The following is a 22,505-nucleotide window of genomic DNA, read 5'->3' on the forward strand; positions in this document are numbered from 1 at the left end:
ATGCCAGTGTGGTTGCTTTAAGTGCAATGTTTGTGGGGAACAGAGGATTGGTAGGGGGCATAGTAGGTGGGACTTCAGGGGACTCATGCTCACATTGCTCCCAAGAACACAGACTTGCTGGTCCAGCCCAAAGTAGTCATGCGATGCCCTCTTCTCAAATGCTGCCAGGCATTGTGGGGAACACTGTCTTCTATGACAAGGTGCCCAGAGGAGTGTTGAACTAAGGCACAGAGCACAGAAAAGCATTAAGTGCCAAACTGCACTACTTAGCTATGGGACCAAGAATTCAGAGAAAGGAAGGGGTTCTCAAAGGCCAAAGCAGTGGGAGAAACTAAATAGCTGTAGGGCTCAAAGAATTTGGCCAGGTGGAGGGGCTCACCTGTAGGCTTATGGATAGGATCAAGAATGGTGTATGTGGTGGGGGAAAAAAAAGAATGGTGTATGTGGAAATATTAGGTGCTGTAGGCTATTTTTTTTTTTGTAGAATGGCATATTGTGGGTTCACTAGGGCTCTTCAGTTGTAAGCCTATAAAGAATCCTAAATGCATACAGAACAACCACCAGAGCCAGAGGAATGCAGCTGCTTCAAATTCAGTGGAATTTGTTGAGCACCGGCTAACATGGACTCCTGATCTGGGTGCTATTATCAATATTTTTATCTTCTTTGGGGGAAGAGGTAATCATTTTTACTGAAAGGTCTTGTTCAACTTTATTCCATGTCCTTTGCAAAAATACAGCTCTCTTTCTCTTTACATTCAGGTTTATTCAGTTTCATGCTTGAAAGAAGCAGATGCTTTCAAATTCTGAACTCTTTAAAGACTCCACCCACAAAAAAAAAAAAAAAAAAAACTTCCATGGAGTGTCTATTACCGTGCCAGGCACTGTTCTAAGTGCTTAACACACAAGAAGATCCTTGTAACAGTTTCAGGAGATACTTACTAGCTTTCATTTTATAAATAAGGAAACTGAGGCTTAGAGAAAAGATAAGCATCCAGGGTGCTATTACCAGGAAGTGGCAGAGCCAGGATTTAAATCATGCCTGTTTAACTTCAGAGATAGTGTGTCTAACCACTAAATGGGAAGAAAAAGACTGAAAGAGGCCAAGACTTTAAAATGAAACTTTGAGCCAGTGCAGTGGCACATGCCTGTAATCCCAGCAACTTGGGAGGCTGAGGCTGGAGGTTCACAAGTTCAAAACCAGTCTCAGCAACTTAGTGAGGCCCTAAGCAACTCAGCAAGACCCTGTCTCTAAATAAAATACAAAAAAGGGCTGGGGATATGACTCAGTGCCCCTGGGTTCAATTCCTGGTACAAAAAAAAATGCCAAAAAGGGAAGCCAGATCTGGACCTCAGCTTTGCCACTGTAATATCAGGGGAAGAGACTGGTACATAGGTTCATTCACTCAAGCATTTGTAGAGGTCCTACTGTGGGGGACCAATGTGGGGGTATGTGGGAGGCAGGAAGGAGGCAGATACACAGATGAGAAATACTGGGTCCCTTCAGCCAAAGAACTTCAGATCAATTTGGAGAAACAGGCAATGTGTAGAAGTACTAACTAAAGGGACAAGCTAAGAACTGTGGGGGTGCCCTGGAGGAGTGGCTAATTTCCACCAAAAGGGCATGGAGGTCCAGGAAGGCAGTATGATAAAGGACTTGATTACTTGTTGTATGAGATTTCAATAAACTGGAAAAGTGCATGTCTTATCTAAGGAATGACAGGAGGGCTGTTCTGGGCAGAAAAGAGGACTTGTGAGCGACATGGAAGGAAAGGAGACTGGAACCAGATCAGAGAGGGCCTGAGAGCAAGATGAAGGTTCATGGACTTGATTTTGTTGGCAGTGAGCAGCCATGGCCAGTTTTTTGAGAGTAGATCATTTCTTAGAGTCCCTTCCACCATTAACACTGTATGTTTGACTAAAAAACTTGTGAAGAGCCTAGGAGTCTAAGGAAGAGGGGCGTGGCCAGACAGCTGAGGAGCTTGACCTGGTGAGGCCTCTGGGCAATTTTAGCCCCCTTCCTCATTTTGCCCCCTTTGGCTATAAAATCCAGAAAGATTGTTGGTTGTTTACAGTTAAGTTTAACCAGACATGCTGTCTCTCCATTTAGACCCAGGGTCCTGAGAGGGCACAGCCTGCTTCAGCCGTTTGTTCTTAGGAAGTCAGGTCTTATTTCTCCACATGTAGTGGGCTGCCGGAATGCATCTGCAGCAGCAGCAGTAACAGGGTTTGTGTGGTCGAGATTTAGGACTAGCAAATAGGGGCAAATCCACTTCATCTCCATCTCTCCCCTGGAACATAATGTGAAATACTAGAGAGCACAGAATGTCTCATGTAATCACTTTTTGAGGGCTCGCAAGGTTCTTTTTGTCCCCCTCCCTCCTCTGGTTCCCCTTTAGCTGAGGTGACTTAAAATGAACCCTTAACCTCTCCTGAGACCCTAAGTTCCACACCTGCCTTCACCTGCAATTGACTGAGGTGCTGAGAATGAAGGAACAACCAGAAGTTCCAAATTTGCTTCATTCTGATTGATAACTTTAAAGATTGAACAGTGGGAATTTTTTTTTTTTGATCAGAGGGCTATGCTGTTTTACTAGTAAGAAAGAGCTTCTGATTGCAGAACAAAGCAGAGAATTAAAGTAATTATCCTGTGGATTTAGTTAGAGGTTGGTTAGGAACCAAAATTACCCTGGGACCCCCAAATTCCCTGCTTCGTCTGGTAAGCTTCGGGAGAGCAGGGGCCAGGCCGATGTTGTTCAAGGTTTCTGTGCTACACTTAAGAAGGCTCTGGTGCGGATGCTGATTGTAACTCTTGTATGAGTCTGTGCTTTATGGTACACAATACTCTTTCCCATTCATACCTCATTTGATGCTCATGGGGTGTCCCTATGAGGAAAGAAGGGCAGGTACATTGATTTGCATATTTTAGACAAAGGTAGGGAAGACACAAAGCACAGTCCCTGGCATCAGACTGGCACCACTGCTCAATCCAAAGTTAAGGCATCCTTGAAGTCCCAATGCTAGCTATTAACAAAACAGCACAAGGATCTGGTCCTTAGAACTCCCCAAACAATTCTTTTTTAATTGTACCAAGTCATTTTTCCGAGTGTCCCAGCCTGGGTCAGTAGATATTATTGATGGGAGAAATAATGAGGAAAAGCAATCTGCTTGAAAGAGGCTATTTTGGCATAAAATGGAGGCGTTGCAGCATATTGAAGAACTCTGAATGTAGAGGCAGGACTACTGGGTTGATTCCTGGCTCAGGAACTCACTAGCCATGTGACCTTGAGCGAGTCACTCAGAGGTGCTCAGAGACTCTGTTTCCTCAAGTCCAAAGTTGAGGGTTGTAGTGAGAAACAAATGAAATAACACAAGTGAAAGGGCTTTGTAAACACTCAGATGTTGTATAAAGGCAAGGTATTATTATTATGGTTATGTTGCAGTTCTACCCTCAAATAAAATAATCATTAATATCTACATTCTTTATAAGGTTTCCCACAGCTCTTCCCACCCTGATCCTTGATTTCCCATCATCTCCTGTAGGGCAGGAAGCCTGGCCCCCAACAGGAAAGGGCTCAGAGAAGCTAGAGCTTCAGCCAGGAAACAACCATCTTACCCCAACCTTCATTTCGCCAGATAAATGATGCAGCCAAAAGGTGAGACTGTGCAATCTGAGGTGTCCAGAAACCATTTCAGTCTCAAACTTAGGAGCAAAGTAGCCCTAAGGTCCTGAGGCCTTAAGAGAACTGTAGATTTAGTAACTACTAGCTTAATTAAAATCAGTGAAGACAGTCAACTTCAATCAAAGCAGAATTGGTGGGGTCTGCATTATCAGGCCCCATAGAGGGAATTTACCCCTTAGAAATGCATTTTGAGTTTATGTTGATTAGCTTAAACATATCTTTTCCAAATCTTCACTTTGCCTTGGTGCTATTTAGGCCAAACACTTTCTAACCAGTGTTATGGCTGTATAGGGGCGGAGTGCATGGGAGGGTAGGCGTGGCCAGCTAGTGAAGCCGTTGCCAAAGCAAAATACAATGACCAGAGCTATGACCACCTCGCTGGCAACAGATTTTGAGGTTGGTGAGGACAAGTAAGAGGGGTTATAGAATACCAGGCCTTAGGCAACAGCAAAGGCACTGCAATCTTAGTTAGCTTGCTCCCATACTCATGCACATCCCTCAGACCAGGTGAGGGAAACATACCAGGCAAGTCTCAACTGTCAACCGTAAAGTCCTCCCAAAGGAGAAGACACCCCCTAGCTTAGACATGGAAACTCTGGCCTAAGAGAACGTGTGGGGTGGGGCAGGGAGGAGGAAGACATTAATCCCGCAGGGCTTCCTTCTAGTGCAAATGACCCTCTGACTTCCTTAGTATAGATAAATATATAACAAATAATATCAATATATCTGCACGTAAAGATTTTTTTTTAAATTCCTGCTATTCATTTCACATTCCGTTTACAAAGCAATGAATCCTTCAGGAACTCCTGGGCACCTCCCCTAATACCCTCTAGGCTGAGGCGATGGCTTTGAAGTCCCCATCACCGACTCAGGGTCGAAACTGCTAAGAAACACCCTAAGTCTGAAAGCAAGCCGGCAGGCAGCTTCAGTTCCTTCGCAAGCTGCTCTCCTCAGAGTTAATGTAAAGTCATCAGAGTTCGAATGTGGACCGCAAGCTTCTCAGCCCTTCATTCCCGGGGATGGCCTGGGATGTAAACACACGCGAGGATTTATTCCTTTGGCCAGGCGGGGAATCATTAGGGTAAAGGATAAGGGTCAAGGGGCTCCGTTTGGTGGCCAAAGAGCCCCAGAAAAGCGGACAGAAGCTGAGTCTTCTTTGAGCTTGGGCTTTCGCCTTCTAGTCGTGCAGGCTTCCCCGTTTACAGACCTTTCGTCCCCCTCCTCCCCCTTCCTCCCTCGGGTCTCTTACCCACCCCCCAAGCCTCCACGCCCAGACAGGGGCTGCCCACGGAGAGTGGCCAACAGGGTTTGCAGCCCGGGAGATTGCCACGAAGGGTGGGCCGCTCCGGAGTTGCGAGGCGAGGCGGCGAGTCCCAGCATTTTCCGTCCCCAGCACCTGTCCCACTTCGGCGCTGGGGCTGGGGCTGCGCCCGCGGGCGGCCTCAGTGCTGGAGCGCCAGAACCACGCACCGAGGTCGCACGGGGTGGGGAGGTGGGGGCCGGGGAAGGGGCGGGGCATCCAGCGGGGGCGTCCACCCCTCAGGCAAGACCCCCCGCCCTCCCACATAGACTGAGGCAAAACCCGGAGAGAGTCACACGTAAACCACGAGCGAAAACGCTCGCACCCCCCCCTTTCCGGAGCCAGGGGCTGGCCGGGGAAGGTGGCTCCGTTCTTCCCCGGTGGCCAGTGCGGGGTCTGCGGCTGCCCGGCGAGGTTCCGGCTTCCCCGGGGCTGGCAGGGGGAGCCCCGAGAACTGCAGGCCCGCCCCCCCTTCCTCCTCCTTCTTCCCCTCCTCCCCCACGTGTCCTCCCGGAGCCCAGCGGCCTGATCCCAGCACCCCCTGCCACCTCCCTCCTCCTCTCGCTTTGCCCGCTTCCCCGGCGGCGTGGAGAAGAGCAAAGTTGCGACAGCAGCCAGGGGGCTCTGCCCAGGTGAAGGGGGCGCTGTGAGGCGGGGGGGGGGGCGGTGTGGCCCTGCGGCGGGGGCGGGGGGAAGATAAAGAAACTTGCTTTCCGCGGCCCCCACCTCCCGCGGGTTCGGATCTTGCGTGAACCGAGCCCTCGTGGCGAGACGCGTCAACGCCGTCAGGACCGAGGCCGGCACCCGGACCCGGACCGGTACCGCGCGCTCGGGTCGGCTCGGCGAGCGCAGGCAGCGGGCCAGGCCGGCACCCAGGCAAGGGCGGGGTGGGTGGCCATACACCGGACCGAACCAGGCTCTCCGATGGCGTGGGCGCGGGCCGAACCCAGACCGGGCCGAGTTGGGTGGTGAAGTAGGACGTGGATTCGGGGGCGGGGCGCGGCGGGAGGGGAAACCAGGCCCGGCCGGACTGGCCTGGGCGTGGGGGCGGGGGGCGAGTTCGGGGCACTTGCTGGGCTCTGGACCGAGCAGTAGGGCGGGGCGGCGCTAGGGGCTGGGCCGGACCCGCGGGGAGAGGGCGAGGGGAGGGGGAACCGGGGGTGGAGTAGGGGCGTGGAGTTGCGAGCGGGGTCTGGCCTCGGCCGGGGGCGAAGGTAGATCGGCCCGGCCGCGAGCTGAGGGAGGGAGGCCCGCGGCAGCGCGGCGGCGGCGAAGGCCAGCTTCCGCGGAGTTTGTGCCCGGGCTTCCCGGCCGGGCTCTGGCCGCCCCACGCGCACAAATGGGGCTAGGGGACTGGCTGGTAAGCAACTCAGGGTGTGTTAGACGGTGTTCGGTGGCGATTCCGGGAAAAGCGAGGAAAGACACTGTCTGCAATTATGCCGCACCCCCCACCCACCCTTTAGCATCTGGATACTGCTCTCTGGGGGCCGCGGACCCTCCCCGCCACAACCCTTTCACTCTCCAGCACTCCCACCGCCTCCCCCGCTTCCTTGGCCATCTGAGTCTCCTAGGGGTATGTGTGTGGGGGGTGGACGGCGACGAGGGGCTATACTTTCCCTCCCGTGGGGACAGCCCAGTTCGTATCTTATTCCTACAAGGTAGCGTCGTTTCAAGTGGCGTGGACATTGGGGTTTAGATAATCCCCCCAAGCTGTTTGATGGCTTTTAAGGAAAAGGACGGATCACTGGATTTTCATGTCTAGGATGGGGGTTGAGGATTGGCTTGAGGATTGGGATTCACCCCCAGTTCACTTCCACTACCAACCTCTCTTTACTGTGAGCCGCTTCCATGGGGATCCGAACCTGAAGGGGGAGGGGGGACGGGAGTAATAATGTGCTTTTCTATCTCTACACAGGATCGGCGTGGCGAAGGACAGCTAGTCTCGGAGGGAAAGTAGCCACCAGTCCAACTCGGGTCGCCCCCACTATTACTTCGGTGAGGGGCAACATTAAGGGGTCGCTGGTGGGCAGGGACCCAGTTTAGGGGAGGGGGTGGGTAGTCGCCCCCAGACTCTTCCTTCGCGGGTGGAGAGGCTAGCCCCGGCTTCGGAGGAGGGGTTCCGGGGAGGGAGATGGGGGTTGGCGACGACGGGGGGGGGGCGGGAAGAATGGGAGAGTCACGCCCTGCGTGCAAGGGGAGCCTCCCTCAGGCCCCTGGGAGAAGGGGACTGAATGCGTTTGCTCTGTGCTGCCCGGCAGGGGAGATCGGGGGTCTCGCGATTTGCACAGTAGATCGGGCACCAGTGGCCTAAGAAAGTCAGGTCGGGGCATGAGGTGGAAAGCCTTAGAAGAAAGGGAGAGAAATCCCTGGCCGCAGCGTACTGATGATCTCCCTTCCTCAACCTCCTCCTTGAGGGGCGTCGAGGTGGGGGGGGGCGTGGGGCTCTTGCAGCCCGGTGGATTTGAGTGCCTCCGCCTCTCCCAGGAGTCTAGCTTTTTGCCCGGCTTGCTGCAGCTACCGCTGCCTCCCTCTCCGGAATCCACTCGGTTCTCGCAGCGATCCCCTCCTCCTCCCCTCCCCTCCCAGTGTCACCGGGGCTGCTTGGCTCTGCCCCCTTCGCCGCCGCTTGCTCCCTGCTTTCGTCCCTCCCCTCTCTTGCTCGCTCCCTCCCTTCGCCTCCTCCTCCCCATTCCCCCACCCGCGTAGGCGGCATTCTGGGAGTTGTAGTCCTGTGGCGAGCTGGCTGGCGCCGCCCGCGAACCCCGCCGGACTCCACTTCCCGTCGAGCCCTGCGACCGGCACCCACTCCACCAGGCTTCGCTCGCACACACAGACACACACACACACCGCTCTCCCCCTCACTCTTTCGCTCGCCGCGGCTGCTGCCAGTGTGTGGCTCTGTCTCTCCTCCGCTTTGCTGAGCCCTCCCTTCTTCCTCTCAGTTCCTAGAGTCCGACCGCCGCCGCCGCCGAGAGAGAGAGAGGAGAAGGAGGTCGGTGGCGCTTAGGGGCGGAGGGGGGCATCTGATCGGGGCAGTATTAAGCGGGCGGCGGTTCTGAGGGGGTTAGAGAGAGCCCGGGTGGCGGCCTGAGCTTCCCCGCGGAGCCGACCCGGGAACAGGTGCGTCTTTTTTTCCTCTCCCCCAACCCCTCCACCCCTTTTGACTCCCCGGCTTTTCGTATTCCCCCACCCGCTTCTTTCTATCTTAAGGCTTTCCCCAACCCTGTCCCTTCTTCGCCCCGCAGCCGCTCTGCTTGCCCCCCGGGGCGCCGTCCTCTTCGTGTCCCCGGACGTAGCGCTCCCTGGAGCTCGCTCTGTCCTCGCCCCTCCCTTCGGGACAGCTCCCCACCACTTCCCACCTTCGCACCCCATCCCTGCCCTGCCCTACCCCCTCCTCGACCCCCTTCTCTCTTAGCCAGGTGAGACTTGTTCGCCACGATCTGAGAGTCTTCTTCCTGGCTGGGCGGGGGTCTCCATGGAAACGGGGGTCGGTTGATCTTGGGGGGGATCCATAGGAATTACCCCACTCCTCGGAAAGGGAGGCGGAGGCTACGGTCTAACTACCTGGCCCCAACCCCCGATCCAAGGATCCGACGATCAGAAGGGAGGCTGGCCAGCAGGGCAGGGCGAGAAAAGGCTGGTTTTTTTTTTTTTTTTTTTGAGGGGGGGGATGTCCGTGATGAAGTCTTGAAGAGACCAGGAGAAAAAACCCTCCAACCTCAGAGGGGAGGTGCGACGGGTGCTCTTTCAGGGCTGCTTTCTCCTCTGTGCTGGGGTGCGGGAACCATAGGGTAAGGGGTACCCCTAGGTGGCGGCGGGGCCTGGGTTCGGGAGTGGGAGTGCTGTGATGGGGGCAGGGGCAATTATCCGAGTCCCTAGAAAAAAGGCGGGGGATGACTTCGGAGCGCCCTGGCTCCGTTGCCCTCGCTCCAGGGGCGGGGGCCGCCGGGCCAGGCGCGGCGGGGAGGGGGGCTTAAATTGAAGAAGGATGAGATGGGGGCAATTCATACTAGCCCCGGCAAGCCGTGGGGAGATCCGGCGTGCAAGCCCTCCACCGGCTTCGCGCCAGGCCTGAAGGCAAGGGGTCTGAGAGCGAAGCCCAGGGCTGGAAGGAGGGAGGCTCCGGTTACGGGGCCGGGTTTCGGGATCAGGGGCAATCCCCCGGCCCTAGGAGAAGGAGGGAGAGGGATGGCCGCGAACCCTAGGGCTCCCCCACCCCAGGTCCTAAGGGGCGTGAGGAACGGACAGCAGGCCCAGCGGAGCTGGATTCGAGCGGATCGCGGGCAGGGAGTGGGGGGGCTTCGTGGTGGGCTTGTGGGGGAGCAGTCCGGCGGCGGGGCGGGCGGGCGGGGCGTGGGGCTCCGGCGGGCGGCGGGGCGGGGCCGGGGCGGCGCTGCTGCCGCGGCCGCCGCCGCTGCCGCCGCCGCTGCTGCTCCTGCTGGGGCCGCCGCAGCCGTTGCCGCCGCCGCCGCCGCCGCTTCTGGGCGGGGAACGGAGGCCAAAGAGAGTCCCGTGCCGGGGCAGAGGGCGCAGGCGGCTCGCAGTGGGGAGGGGGCCGTCCTGGGGGCGGGGGCAGGCGGGGGGTGGAGCCCCCGACGGGGGGCGGTACGAGCCGGGACGACGACGACAAGGCGCCCCGGGGGCCGGGTGCATGGAGGACGAGGTGCTGTGAGAAGGAGGGGCGGTGGGTCCCGCGACGGGCCTCGTGGGCTTCGATCCTCGAGGTTCGGCTTCGGGACAGAGCCCTGCAGGGGTGCCCAGAGGCCCAAGAAGAGATAGGGAGGTGAACTGGACGGTGAAGGGGGCCCTCTTCGCATGGGTCCCGCTGAGAGGAAGGCTGGGCCAGAGGGATGTCCGGGGCCAGGCTGGGAGGAGCCGGCCACACCACAGCTGGGGATTTGGCGTTATGGAGGTGTAGGAAAAGATGTGATTGAGGTTGTGATCGAGAGGAAAGGAGGGAGGGAAACACTGCAAACCCGGGAGGCCAACTGCACAGGCCGGTGGGGGTGCCTTTCTGTTCCGTTTGCAACTCCCCCCCTCCCCCCAAGCACTGTTTTTCTTTTATTGTTTTGAAATTTTCAATGTTGGCTCATCAAAACTGTCGACGTGGAGATACTTACTCCTTGGTGTTTCCTAGAGTAGACAGTAAGGGCAGGCATCCCTTGGTGAGCATACGTCTAGCTCAGGGTTTAGGGGCTCTTTGTATGAGTGTGGCAAGGGGGCCTGTAACTTCGTGTCACAGCTGAATACTCTCAAGGCGATTTGGAGGTCGTCCCTGTGGCACAGAGATGGAACCCAGTTGCAAAAAGCTTTGGTGAGACTTCTGGGGGTGCACTTGCAGGTTACAATGGTTAGCTCCATGGTTCTTTGAACTCAGAAGGTTGTTTCTCAAAATCACACTGCTGAAATGTTTTATGGTGCATGCATTGGAGCTGGGAGTGGATTAGGTTGATAATAAAAATTCAAGGATGGAAGGAAACTTTAAAGGTCATCTAGTTCTCTGTTTATCTTTCTTGTCCTTGAATGTTGGGATTGAGGGAGCTTTATTGTGGGGGAAATGGTATGTGGCACAATGGAGGATGTTTGGGGCAGAGTTTAGGGTACTCAAATTGGATGGTGATGTCACCATGTGGTACTGAAGATGACTGTATGTAGGAAAGAAATTTGGAAGATTCCACTTGGGATTAAATGGGATAATCCAATTTTGAGAGTCACTTAGAGGCTCCAAATAGAAGTGGAAAGTTGAAGAGGAACATGTAAACTTCTGATGGAGAAGCAAAGTTAGTAGGAAAGGTGGGGGAGCTGTGAGGAGCAGGGGGCTTGGTGAGTCAGAGGGGCATGGCTGTCTTGAGTAAGTCATGAGAATATTGGTAGTCAGACATCTTTCGATGGGACATTTGAGGTAATGGCCCTTGGGGTGGCTATGGGGGACAAAAGCCACAGGCCTGATCAAGGCACAGAGCCTTACTAAAATTGACTTTAGAAGGACTAACCCCGCTACCAGTTTTGCAGCAAGCAGTAGGCAGGTTTCTTTTCATTCTGGATCTGAAAAGATGAGGACTGGATTTATTATTGATGGAGGAAGGGGCAGGGACACTGATATTTGGGTTAAAGAGGACTAGTTCTTTGGAACAATAGGGAAGGGGTGGCTAATTGTTGGGATAGGATAGAGGAAAGCTAAGGCCCTGGCAAGCTTGGCTGTTGGCTTCTGGGTTGGGCAGAGTGGAAAGGAATTCCAGAAGAAATGGTAGCTGTACTAAGGACACTCATATGGATATTGCTGTTTTGATTTGCCAGGAAAGGGTAGGGAGAAAGGGAGGATCACTTTTTTAGTGGCCTAGATGTTCTTGGAATGCAAAGGCGAAAAGGACCAGGTTGGGCAGGGGGAAGGAAGGTGACCATCATTACTCCTGTGTAAGTGCCAACTAAAGAAAAAAGTAACACCTTGAAATCTTTAGGATAATGTTTTCCAAAGAAAAGTTTGAAGAAACTGGGCACAGTGGTGCACACCTGTAATCCCAGTGACTCAGGAGGCTGAGGCAGGAGGATTGCAAGTTAGAGGCCAGTCTCAGCAATTTAGTGAAACCCTGTCTCAAAATGAAAAATAAAAATGAAAGGCACTGGGGACGTGTGTTCAATCCCCAGTTCCTAAATAAATAAATGAAAGTAAATAAAAAAAGGGCTGGGGATGTTCAGTTGAAGAGCACCTCTGGTTTCCATTCCCAGTACCAAAAAAAAAAAGTTAAAAGGACTCTTAGGCTCTTTGTACTTTCATACTGGAGTTCCAAAAGTTGGGGCAAGAGAGGAGGAAGATCTTGAACAGGAGAAAGGTTGGGGAGAAACTTGCATATAGGGGGAAATATAAATGAATTTACCCATAAGGAAATAGAGAACTTAGAGATAGTATACAAGTAAATATGAGAGAGAGAGAGAGAGAAAATACAAGTGAAAAAATGTACAGTGTAAGGAAAAAAGAGGAATAAAGAGCCAAAGAAAGAAGATATTTACTCAGATGTCATTCGGAGCTGGTGTTGGGGAATGTGAAAACTCATCTTGGAGAGCCACTTCTCTGGGAAGACCTAGGAAGGAGAAGAGCTGGGATCCAGGGCTTGTAAGTCTAAGCATTCATTAGGAAATCTGGACTAAAGTAAGGCTACTGAATGGGGGAAGGGATCCACTGTCCTAAATAGAATGGCCCTGAAAGGAGGAGAAAAAGTGGGAATATACCAGTTTTTCCAGCCTGCAAGTGGGAGGGATCCTAGATATAAGGAGGTAAGTGATGGAAATTCCAGAGTGAAACAGGATAAAGAACAGGGGCATGAAAACTTTGGGCCAAAATAGGAGAGTGAAATAGGGGCACCCAGGAAAGACTTAATCAGATTGGATTAAACATTGCTTGAAAACATTTGCCAGTGGTTCATTGATTCTAGACAGCTAAGTTTGGAATGGAGTATAATAGCCATAGGGAGTAGAGAACTGCTTTTCCAGGGGTAGGCATCCTCAGATTCTGAGAAAGGAATTCATGGTTGAGTTCAGGTGGGAAAGTGAACACTAGAGGTGAATAGAGAGAATGCTAGGGAAAGTGAAAATTTTGGGATAAAATAGACAGGAAAGGGGAAAAGTCAATGATGATTACATTACAGGGGAGGGAAGAACCTAGACCTTCAAGTTTTTAAAAAGAAAGCTTTCTCCCCCACTCTCCCACCCCTGTACTGGGGATTGAACCCAGTAGACTGAGCTACATCCTTGGCCTTTATTATTTTGAGACAGGGTCTTGCTAAGTTGCCAGGCTGGTCTTGAATTTGCGATCGTCCCTCATCAGCCTTCCTGAGTCACTGAGACTGGGATTACTAAGGGTGTGCACCACTGGCACCAGGCAAGAAAGAAGTTTTTTGTTTGTTTGTTTGTTTTTGGTACTAGCATTTGAACACAGGGATACTTAACCACATCCCCAGCCTTTTAAATTTTTTTAAAGAATTTTGAGACAGGGTCTCACTAAGTTGCTAAGGGCCTTGCAAAGTTGCTGAGACTGACTTTGAAATTGCAGTCCTCCTGCCTCAGCCTCCTCAGTCACTGGGATTACAGGTGTGCACCACCATGCCCAGCAAGAAAGGAAATTTTTTAATGCTAGAGTTCAAAATTGGTGTGAGTCCATGCTTGCCAGAATGTTTAGTGTCAGGATAGCTAAAAAGGAAGGAAATAAGTAATCTACCTTTCTGCCACTAGGATTCTAGGACAGTGTTTTATGTGATCTCACATACAAACTAGGCTTTATTAATGTCAGTTTTTGAATGGTTGTCCTTAAAATGATATAGAAACTGTTCTCTTTCTAAATCATAGCCTTTTTACCCTTCATAACCTTAAAACAGTCTTTTCTTATGAAAAATTTTAGGTGAACTTAAGTTAAATTCTGGTCAAGAGAAAAATCTAACAGTTTCTCTCCCCATAATTCAGATAAGCTGTTCTAGTTCCCTTGTTTGTTTTTTAACCAGAATCCACTTTTTTTCTTATAAAAACGTAAAACATTTAAAAATGATTTTTTTTGCAGTACTGGATATTGAACCCAGGGTTGCTTTACCACTGAATTACATCCCCAGCCCTTTTTATATTTTATTTTGAGATGGAGTCTTGCTAAGTTGCTGAGGCTGGCTGCGAACTTGCTATCCTTCCTTAGCCTTCTGAGTTGCTGCGATTACAGGCCTTTGCCATTGCATGCAACTAAAATTGGATCTTTTTTTAAAAAAGTAACTGCAAGGCTGCATGTCAAGGTCATATTTTCCCTGGTCAATGAATTGTGATGAATTTGAAGAGAGATGACTTACTATTTGTAAAATGTGGTAATTTTCAGATTTACCTATCAGAGTATGTGAGGCAGGATGCATCTTTGGATTTTAAGAAGGCCTTAAGCTAAGGGTCCATGAAGAATTGAGAGTACTGAGTAGGCAGAGCTTTGTGTTTGGGGCTTCCTTATGGACAGTCTGTTAAGAAATGAATTTTGGTTACCTCATTACCAAGGTATGCCTAGAAATCATAATGTTAGTGCCATTTAAGGGTACAGTCAAGTTTTGTTATAATACTGGAGTCCAGAGACAATGAGATTAAGCACATTTTCACTTTTCTAAATTCTGTGAAGTATGCAGTATCTGACCATGATTTTGTGGCAGTTGATGTACTCTATACCTGAGTCCATGAAATGATTAGATAATGTTATAGTAGGCGAGTCTACACAGTTTAACTTGGTTCTACTGTGCCCAGGTTAGTGTAGTGTAGTAGTTTTTGCTTTTTCTTTTTTTCATTATTTGTTTTTGGTACTGGGGATTGAACCCAGGGGTACTTTACCACTAAGCTACATCCATAGTCCTTTCATTTTTTGAGGCAAGTTCTTCCTAAGTTGCTGAACCTTCCCTTGAACTTGCGATCCTCCTGCCTTAGCCTCCTGAGTTGCTGGAATTACAGGCATGCACTATTATATACAAAAGTGGTGGTTCTCGAACTTTAGCCTGCATCTGAATTAACCTAAGGCTTTGGAGACATAACAGCCATAATTTAGAGCCCTTGCTTTTCAAGTTCCTAGCTTTGTGGCAGGAAGCAAGTCACTTAATTTTCTTGAGCCTCAGTGTTCTCATCTACACAATGGAGGTAATAATACCAATTCACAGGGTGGTAAGGGTTATATGAGTTGAGTGTATATGGTGCCAGGCCCATAGTATGTGCCAAATAAATGGGATCTATTATTATAGTATAATCTAATTTTTCTTTTCTTTCTTTCTTTTTTTTTTTTAAGTACCAGGGATTGAACCCAGGGGTGCTTAACTACTAAGTCACATCTCCAGTCCTTTTAATGTTTTATTTTGAGACAGAGTCTCGCTGAGGTACAGGTACACCTTGAAGCTGGCTTTGAACTTGAAATCCTCCTGCCTCAGCCTCTGGAGCCACTGGAATTATAGGTGTGCACCACCATGCCCAGCTATAATCTAATTTTTTCTTATTCAGTTGTATTCAATGATATTACTATTTATTTATTTACTTATTTATTTATTTGTAGCAGGGATTGAATCCAGGGGTGCTTAACCACTGAGCTGCATCTCCAGCAATTTTTTATTTTTTATTTTGATACAGGGCCTTGTTAAGTTTGCTTAGGATTTCCCATAGTTTGCTGAGGCTGGCTTTGAACTTATGACCCACCATGCCCGGAGAACATTAGTTTTTGTTACATTGTAGTAAACATGGTGGTGGAATGAATGCTATCAATAGCTCCTGAATACCCCCCTTATATCTTGATTCTCTGTCCTTTTTCTCCATATTCCTGTTGAATTAGTACACATGTAGCATTTACAACGTAGCTTGACTCATTGTGTCTATCTCTAAGGTGGAAGTGGCAGCTTCTTTAATAGCTGTGCTGTGACACTGCTCAATATTTCAGGGCAGGAACTGAAGAATGTATATCCAGTTGAAACTTTAGGGGACATTTTGGGTCATGGGTGACATTTTTAAAAACTTTTGCTTTCTGAAAAGGGCTGCTGTGTCTAATTATGACTGATTGGGCTTTCCAACTGTCCCTGACATCTGGAAATGGTACAAAAGCTGGTAGATAGAACCTGGGTCTGGTATGGCTCTGTGGCAAGGATCTTCATTAATGATTGAGTGGGAGAAAATAATACCCCAAATAGCTCTGGATTCCCCAAACTAAACCTCTGATCAGAAAAATGGTTGCCTGTAAAGTAGATCACCTTTCTGTAGCAGGAGTGGACTTTGGTACCAACAGTCAACTCTGTTAGTTACACCAGTATAGGGAGAGACCGATGACAGGTCAACTGAAAGTAGTAGATTGCTTGACAAATTAATAATTTCTTTTGGACTTTAGAAATGCTTTATTTTCTATCTACTACCCCCCAGCAGATTTACCTGTCTATTAATATTCTGTTTAGGCAAATATTTAAATGAGTTGTTCCCTGAGCACACATCTATTGATGGTGGCAGAAGGCAGTCCATAAGTCGGCTGAGTTTAAAAATTATCTGTGGCTAAAGCATACTCAGATAGTTGGAAATCGATTTTATTATTTTGCCTGGTCCAATTTTATCTTATTTCTCTACCTGTCTTTATCTTGGATATAAAGAAAAGATGAGAAAGTTATATGAGAGCAAAGGAAGTGAAAGGAATTCATAGATCCAGTGCTTTTTACGTGGGATGTTTGGTCTCTGTATGCCATAAGAGAGGGATTTGGGTTTTCCCAGTAGTTTAGCAAGTTATTTGTTGAATGCATGTTGTGTGCCTTGTATCATTCTAGACACTATTGGGGGCGGGCTAATAAACCTTTGGACTGGTAGCAGGTTGAATCAATACTGAGAGTTTGAAATCTTTTCAGTGAATACTGTATAATGAAAGGGATATAGATATACCTTCAAATGAATGAATGCTATGTGTATGTGTGTGTGTGGTGTGTGTGTGTGTGTGTGTGTGTGTGTGTGTAAAAATATTAGTTGAACCCATAGCTGAGTCTGGTCTGGGTTGAGAGAACAGAAAAAAAAATAACCTGATAATGGTCTCTTCAAATATTAGGGTACAAGGTTCAGAAAACCTAAAAAAAAAAAAAAATGAATCGGGCATTACTATCCTATATGCATATATGATTACACGACCAATGTAATTCTACATCATGTACAACCAGAAGAATGAGAAGTTATACTTCATATATGTATAATATGTCAAAATATATTCTACTATCATGTATGACTAATTAGAACAAATAAAAATTTTTTAAAAAGAAAAAGAAAGAAAAGCCAGGTGTGGTGGTGCTTGCCTGCAATCCCAGCAACTTGGGAAACCGAGGCAGACAAAGTTCAAAGCCAGCCTCAGCAAGTTAACAAGGCACTAAGCAACTTAGTGAGACCCTGTCTGGGACGTATTAGTAAAGTACCTCTGAGTACACTTGGGTTCAATCCCCAGTACCAAAATGTAAAATAAAAAAGAGTTGAGTGAGGAGAAATCCCATATTGTGAATGCAGTATACAGATATGGAGACACTAGAGGGACACTGTCACAGTTCATGGTGGGCAGGACACAGAAGCATCACAAAAGGGATTCAACTCTGGAGTGTGAAAGACACACTAAATATTCAGAGTCCTGCTGAAGACCAAGAATTAAAGAAAGCCAACTTGTAATTTTGGCCTAGCAGGAATTAGAAGTGCTCAAAAAATGACCCTACTTATTTAGGGTGACATCTTGAGATGCCTTTGCATTTTGAAAAGGACTGATTAATTTCACAATGTGTGCTAAAGTTTTCTAGATGTCTGACATCCAGAAGTTGAACAAAATCTTGTGGCTAGAGCCCTGGTGTGGTATAAAGCTATGATGAGGTATTTTCCTTAAATGGAGTAGAACAGTTTTCTTACAGCAGGAAATGGAAGTGAGTACTATTTGAATAATAGGAAAAAGTATCATGGGAGTAGGTAGACAAGCTAAAACAATCTGGGGGTATGAAAATGTAAGTAAAAGATGAAAACTTTTGCTTTGGCCTACTTCATCATTGGAATAGATTACCTCTGATCCTTTTAAGTGCTTTTATGTCGTGCTCAGTTTTAGGAAGGGGCTAGTTTAACCCTATTTGGCAGATACCCTGGTAAAGGGACATTGAGAAGTGGGGACTGGAAGCACACTCCAAGGTTTCTACCAGTTCAGGCTGATGGTCCTGGAGTGTACTTTTCAAAGTGTTGTTTGATTAGATGGTTCTGAGTGGATTTTGGATGTTACTAAATGTTAAATCAGCCCTGAAAGAATGGGACTCAGCATCTAAGTAGTGAGCAGATTGAAATGATGTGGTTGGGTTTAGCTGGCAGTGTTCTCAGGAACTCTTGGGGAGAGTTTGAGACTTGGCCACCTAGTTACTGAGACGAATGTCCAGCCTCTTGAGGTGACTATGATGGAGGTAACTAAATTAATTTAAATGAGTAAGCTCTCATGTGTTTAACAGACAGTTAACATTCCTTTGTATCCAGTCTCATAAATGTTTATAGGCAGGGTTTTTAAACATGGAGGTACCCAAGGAATCTATGAAGGTGTCCATGCTGGAATGGTGTGCAGGCAATTACTTAATCTTCTTGGTAAATACAAGAATTAATATATTTGGGAACAGGATGCAATGTCCCTTATAGGTCTGATTCTTTGGGGTAGACACCAGTGGAAACAAGCAAGTAGGAAAAAAAAACCTCAAGGGAACTAGAAAGTGCTAGAATGGATTTAGTCAGACAGGTTGGATATACAGCATAAAGGGTCCTATTCCTCCTTTAAATTATCTAACAGAAGCCAGGTGTGCTGGTGCATGCCTATAATCCCAGCTGCTCAGGAAGCTAAGGCAGGAGGATTGCAAGTTCAGGGACAGCCTTGTCAACATAGTGAGACCTTGTTTCAAAAGGTCTCGGGATGTAGCTCAGTGATGAAGTGTCCCCGAGTTTAATGCCCAGTACCCAAAATAAATAAATTAATTAATTTAAAAGATTAATTACCTTGCACATTATTTACAGTGGATTTTGTGTGTGTGCAGTTGTGTACAGTGTTGAGGAACCTGCTTCTCATGAAGGGAAGGGAAGGGAAGGGAGGTGATTGGGGCATGTGTATGGGATTTGAGTTTCAGGGAATCATAGTTGGTTACTGGTAGGGAATGATGAGGGGCTGTAGATGTGGGAGGGGCCCAAGGATAATATAAGATTACCAAGTACTCTTCTGTGGGAAGTCATAAAACTAGAACAATTTAAGTTGGAGAACTTTCTCATTGAGCAGGGGTTGGGGCATGTAATGAAGTAGGGAAAATGGAAATGTTAATCTCCTTTTGAATATATATGGAAGGAGGCAGAGCAATGAGGAGGGGAAGGTCTGTGTTAACAGTTCCATATCTAAAGCCTAGTAAATTCTCCTTGTTGACTTTGTGTAAACTTTCCCATGGAAAACTAGGATTTTGAAAAGTTTTGACTTCCCTTAAAAGCCTTCTAGTGACTGGGTGAAAGTCATGACCCTTTTGTTTTAGCCCTGGAATCTCAATGTCTCTTGGATCTGGTGTTGGATCTGGTGGTCATTTTTTTTTTCTGGCACTGAGGAGGTAACTAGGGCACTTTACCACTGAGCTACTTTCCCAACCCTTTTAAAATTAATTCTTTCTTTTCTTCTCTCTCTCTCTCTCTCTCTTTCTTTCTTTCCCCTCCCTCCCTCCCTCCCTCCCTTCCTTCCTTCCTTTTTTCCTTCCTTCCTTTCACCAGGAATCAAACCCAGATGCGCTTAACCACCAAGATACATCCCAGCCCATTTTATTTTTTTATTTTGAGACAGGGTCTTGCTAAGTTGCTTAGGGTCTCACTAAATTCCTGAAGTTGGTTTTGAACTTGTGATCCTCCTGCCTCAGCCTCCTGAGCTGCTGGGGTTACAGGCATACACCATCCCTCCCCAATTTTTTTTTTTTTAATTTGGAAGAAGTGTCGCTAAATTACTGAAACTGGCCTTGAACTTGTAATTCTCCTGTCTCAGCCTCTTGAGTCTCTGGGATTACAGGCTTGTACCATTGTGCCTGCCCCTCTGGTGGTCTTGAGGGTATCTTAGATGCTACTTTTCCCAAAGTGGCATAATGAGTTGGCCTCTCCTTGGCCTCCATAAAGTTTGCCTCTGTCTTATGGCAGCTTTACAAGGAGCTCTGCATTTCTATTGGAGCATAGGTCCCAAAGTTGGTTTTCTTTACTCATTAGTCATCGTTGACCCAACCCTCCTTCTTAAACTGTCTACTGGCCACGCCTATTCTCTTGAGGACAGATTCAGGGCCAGGCTTCAAGATGAATATTTTCCGGCTCTTTCTTTTTTTTTAAAGTCATAATTGCTTCCAGGTCACCAGGCAGTATGAACCAAAAGGAGCCTGGGAGAGTACTACCAGATTTAGTTAGAATGAACCCTTCTTAATCGTGGGTTTCTAATTTGCCGTCTTGGTGGTAGAGTCCAACAGTGAAGAAAAAGGAGGTTTGAGCTATGTGAAGAGGGGCCTGGTTGTGACCAATATGTTGCCAGCTTTGCTCAGCATTAAGGTTGGCCACAAAGGAACCTACATTATTCTGGAGCACCTGTTAACTGGATAAACACCTTGTCTGGTCATTTTCAAAGTTAAAAACTTTCATTTTTTTCATTTTTTAATTATTTTGGTACTGGGGATTGAACCCAGGGATGTATAACCACTGAGATACATCCCCAGCCCTTTTTATATTGAGACAGGGTCTTGTTAAATTGCCTATGGCCTCACTGCTGACCTTGAACTTGGTGATTCTCCGTTCTCAGCCTCCTAAGTTGCTGGGATTACAGGCATGCAGCACTGTGCAGCAAGGTTAAAAACTTTTAAAGCAAAGTCGACCTTGGTATAAAACACTGGTCAGATAGATGCTGTTACCTCCTTAAACATCCTTCTCTTCCTCATACACAATGATGACCATGGTTCTGCTTGTAGTTGTGAAATCTGCTTATTTTGGCATCTTCATTCAAAACAAAACAAATAATTCTACCCTATAGGTAAAATCGGACTTTTAGTGCTGTCCACCTCCTATTAATAATTCCCCCCAACCCAGACTTGGGCTGTAATTTGATGTTGTGCTTCCCCTTTTGAGAACATGTTCTCTCTAAACTTTTCTAAAATGTCTGTCTTCAGTGCTTCCCCACAGTGTTTCAGTTTGGCCCATGATGGTGAAATATTTCAGGTTCCCCTATTTCATTTTTTCCCTTTTGGTTGTTGTATGCCATGGGGTTCTCTTTTATGCCTTTCATACCTGATCTTTCCTTCTAGCTTTTTTTTTTTCTTTTGGATTTCTTTTTAAAGATCTCTCCATCATTATGGTTTCTCTTCTACTACCTGCTCACCCTCAGCTTAGCTGCTATTTTCACCATTTTAACGTTATTGCTCTCCCATTAGTCTATTCTCTTCTTGGTTTCCCCTGTTCTGTAGCGTGGTGATTTTGTCTGGCTACATGCTTTCTGCTGCCAGCTTGTTGGATTCATTTCCTTCTATCTCGGTCAGTCCTTTTGCTTCCATATGCATGTGCCTCCTAAATTGAAAGTTTCATTTACATTTTTTCAGTCAAGCTTATTGGCTTTTTTTTTTTTTTTTTTTTTTTTTTTTGGTACCAGGACTGAACCCAGGCCAGGGTTGCTTAACCACTGAGCCACATCCCCAGCCCTTTTGTTATTTTGTTTAGAGGGTCTTGCTAAGTTGCTGGGGATGACTTTGAACTCGCAATCCTCCTGCCTCAGTCTCCCGAGCCACTGGGATCACAGGTGTGCATCACTGTGCCTGACCAAGCTTATTGCTTTGTGTTGGTGGAATCATGTGCTCTCCTTTGTCCTCACCACGTGTTGGATTTGACTTTTTTTGAGTTACTCCCTGAAAAGTGGGGATAGCTCACGATGGTCCCACTGCCTTCCAGGCAGTAACCATCATTTGATTCTTGGGCCACGCAGCTGTTCATTTCTTAACAATTACATGATTGTGACATCTGGGAAAATCCTTTGAGATATTTCATATCTTTGTGCCTTTGCTTCCTGGGTCTTTGGGATTACCAGGTTTCTTCCAAGTTCCTTTTAAGAACTTTGTCTTTGATGTTATGGTTCCCATAAGAGAGAACAAGTAAGCATGTGAGTTTGTGTGCACACATGCATGCGCACACACGTGCTCACGCGCACAATTGTGGGTGCTTCAAGTGAAAGCAAGCTGGCATGAAAGTGCACCAGCAGAACCTACCAAATGTGGCATGTAGTGTGTCTGTAAGGTTTTCCCATTTTGCTCACCTCCCTGAATAGTTTATGGTTAAGTGGTTACTAACTTGATAGGACATCATGCTGCAAAACCAAACCCTATGTCTACTGAATCAGAATGTCTGGGACCAAGACCTATGAATTGGTATTTGGAACAAGCCCTTCAGTGATTCTGGCTTGGGAAACATTGGTTTACATTGACCTGTTCCTTAGTGCTACATTAGACGTTCACTTGGCTTTCTCTCTGACTAGACCACAAGGATCTTGCCTTCTTATGCACTTAGGTCAGTGTTCTTCTGTCTGTGTTTCTACCCCTCCCTTCATCTGCAAAAGCTACTGTATTTTTTACTTTTTTCAGTGCTGGGAATGGAACCCAGGGTCTTACATGCTAGGGAAGTGCTCTACCACTGAGCTACATGCCCAAACCAAGGCTACTGTTAATTAGTAACAGTGAGCTTTAGATGGGCAGGAGTATTGTTCTGACAAAATAATGACAAATTTGGGAGGTACAGATTTAAGAGAATGCTCCATCTTCAGGATCATGTGAAAATGGGAGTATCCAATATCAGTTTTGCTCTCTAGGTAGTCATAAAATGTGTATTTTGGACACGCTTCATTTTAACTTGGTTTTCCTTTTTTGTTTGGCCTAAAAACTCTATCTAGGGTACAGTTTGTATATTGATCTGTTTTCAAATGCTGGGATTCCTCCTCTTATTTCTGTCCCAGAACCTATAAACTGCTAATCCTCTTTAAG

General features: G+C 47.7%; 1 protein-coding gene across 7 annotated transcripts in view; it reads left to right on the plus strand.

Annotated features, from left to right (window-relative positions):
* The first annotated feature begins 5,523 nt into the window (after positions 1–5,523).
* Positions 5,524–22,505, plus strand: part of Bcorl1 (BCL6 corepressor like 1) — a 66,586-nt gene continuing 49,604 nt past the window's right edge. For 3 of the 7 annotated variants that reach the window (XM_047536594.1, XM_047536593.1, XM_047536599.1), the window contains exons 1-2: positions 6,205–6,340; positions 6,896–6,975. The gene's annotated coding sequence lies outside the window, so the exon portion shown is untranslated. Of the gene's footprint in view, positions 5,613–6,204; positions 6,341–6,895; positions 6,976–7,840; positions 7,973–8,040; positions 8,101–9,621; positions 9,644–22,505 lie in introns of those variants that run through there. The other 4 variants (XM_047536597.1, XM_047536595.1, XM_047536596.1 and 1 more) reach the window with 4 other exon arrangements.

This window comes from Sciurus carolinensis, chromosome X (genome assembly GCF_902686445.1).
Source record: "Sciurus carolinensis chromosome X, mSciCar1.2, whole genome shotgun sequence".
Classification (NCBI taxonomy): domain Eukaryota; kingdom Metazoa; phylum Chordata; class Mammalia; order Rodentia; family Sciuridae; genus Sciurus; species Sciurus carolinensis.